We start from the raw sequence: 2435 nt of genomic DNA, 5'->3' as shown, positions 1-2435 counted from the left end.
TCAAATCCAAATTTGAATACTATATAACCACTAACCTAATCCTCCTCTCTCTTCTTCATCCCTATTTGACTAAGATAGTAGACCATGTTGTTTTTGTGTGTTAGTTTTAGGAATCCCATGGAACAAAGGCTAATAGGACCATATTGAAAGAAGGCCATACACAAAGAAAGCCCTAGTCTAAGATAAGAAGATCTGGAAGTCGTCTTTTTAGTAGATATCTACTACTATTGTCGCAAGTGGTTTTATTTATTTTTTAAATCTAACCATTTCACTAAACTCTTTGCTAATCTATAATAAATCTGAACCTCCACTATGTACAAATCAGTCGAATAAACTCAACAAATACAAGTTAGATATGATTACTCAATCGATCTAATGTATGAACAATGATTCAAGTAGTTGTTCAAGTGTTCATCCACACAACAATGAATAACTTAGATGAACACCACAACAAAGAAGATAACCTCCACTACCAGATAGATCCAAACAAACATAGTAAGTAAGTATACAATTGCTTAGAAAGATGAACACAACCTAGCAATGCTTCCTCACCTCACTGAGAATGCTCCACTCCTAGCTCCACAGCCAAACCAAACTACTTCGCAAAGCATCTGATATCTTTTATATGCCTTGGAATCAACTCTCATAATCTCCTTATAGGATGCATATACTTATGAATCATAACATTACCCCACCCATCAAGCTTGACCTTGTCCTTAAGGTTAAAGTATTCTACAAACACTCCAATGAAACTATCAATTTTCTTAATGAGTTCATCAATAGGAAATATAGCAATTGATGTAGCCTTGTGTTGTCCAAGTAATGAAGATGAAGAATATATACCTAGCCTATAGGTAGTCACCCTAAATAGAAAATCATGTCACCAAGATATAACATCCGGATATAATTCTTATTTTTATTCTCTTGTATCACCGACGAAATCAATAGAGACCATGTATTAATCAACATAGCCATATATAACTTTAATTTTTAACTCAGATTCTTCCTTGATTGCAACCTTGATTCATTATATATAGCTGTCTTATCAAGTTTTATGATGAGATCTAAAACGGATACATCTACAGTTGGAACTTGGAATGCCATTCCAGTCAATGTTCTATTCAAGGCCAGAAGCACCTTACCAACAGCCTTTGTAGCACCTATACTGCTAGCGATGAAGTTCAAACTAATAGCTCTTTCACCTCTCTAGTCCTTGGTAGATGGTCCATTAACAGGTTTTTGTGAGGTAGTAAGTGAGTGTGAGTGTACGGTGGTCATCAAACACTTAATAATGCCAAATCTACCATGAATAGTCTTTACCAAAGGCACATGGCAGTTAGTGGTACAGCTAGAATTTGACACAATATTGATCTTTGCCTTGTACTCATGCTCATTCACACGAATCACAAATAGTTGAGCATCCTCAATGGGTGTAGAGATAATAACCTCCATGGCACCACCCTTCTAAAGTGTTGTAGCCTTGTCTTTGTCTGTGAAAACACCAGTGGACTCCACAACATAATCAACACCATAGTTCATGGCTTCCTAGATACCAAATCACTCTTAGGCATTTCACCAAACAACTCAAGAGCAATGCCAACAACCTATAATTCAAACAAATTACTAGCAGAGCCTTGAGCTTCAAAGAATTTTGAAATGGTAATTAAGGATTGTTCCAATGTAATGAGTCTTTCTTCTCTTTGATCCAACCTTACAAAGATTGTGTTTATCTTAGCTTGGAGATCTTGCAATCTAATGAATTCAACCATAGCCACAATGAGTCATTGAAAGCATGCACCAATGTAATAGATCTAAATTTCCACTATGTATATATCATAGGAATAAGCTTAACAAATTCAACTAAGCTGTTATTACTCAATGGATCTAATGTAAGAACAATGATTCAATTAGTAGTTCAGCTGGTTATCCACATAAAAATGAATAACAAAGATAATCTCTACTACCAGATAGATCAAAACAAACATTGAAAAAAAGTTTACAATTCTTTAGAAAGATGAACACAACCCAACAATGCTTTAGCGCTTCCCTCAGACTACTCCACTCCTATCTCGACAGCTAGGCCAAACTATTTCCCAAATCTCCCCTCCTCCTCCAAGCACCTCATATCTTTTGTATCTCTTTGCCTTAGGATTAGCTTTTGCAATCTCCTTACAAGATACATATCCTGATGAGTCATAACATAATCCTACCAAAAAAAGATTTTTACCTAAACATAATGTATATAGTTAAATACTATATCACTGATGTACTCATTAAACATAAAAGAATATACATTTGGTTTTCATGGAAAAGTCACAATGTTTTTTTATTTAACATAAAATGTATTCAAAGACAATGACCTCTTGGTCTATTGCCACCGGGTTCTTATATAGGGTTCTCATGTTCTTACTAAGAAGAAGGGCTCCAATCTTAAC

At 35.0% G+C, this 2435-nt stretch overlaps 1 pseudogene; it reads right to left on the bottom strand.

The window, feature by feature from the left end:
• Positions 1-916: 916 nt before the first annotated feature.
• On the bottom strand, positions 917-1539 carry LOC120270307 (annotated as a pseudogene).
• Between the last annotated feature and the right edge of the window lie 896 nt (positions 1540-2435).

This window comes from Dioscorea cayenensis, chromosome 10 (genome assembly GCF_009730915.1).
Source record: "Dioscorea cayenensis subsp. rotundata cultivar TDr96_F1 chromosome 10, TDr96_F1_v2_PseudoChromosome.rev07_lg8_w22 25.fasta, whole genome shotgun sequence".
In the NCBI taxonomy this organism is placed as follows: Eukaryota; Viridiplantae; Streptophyta; class Magnoliopsida; order Dioscoreales; family Dioscoreaceae; genus Dioscorea; species Dioscorea cayenensis.
This window is presented reverse-complemented; position numbering and strand designations above follow the sequence as displayed.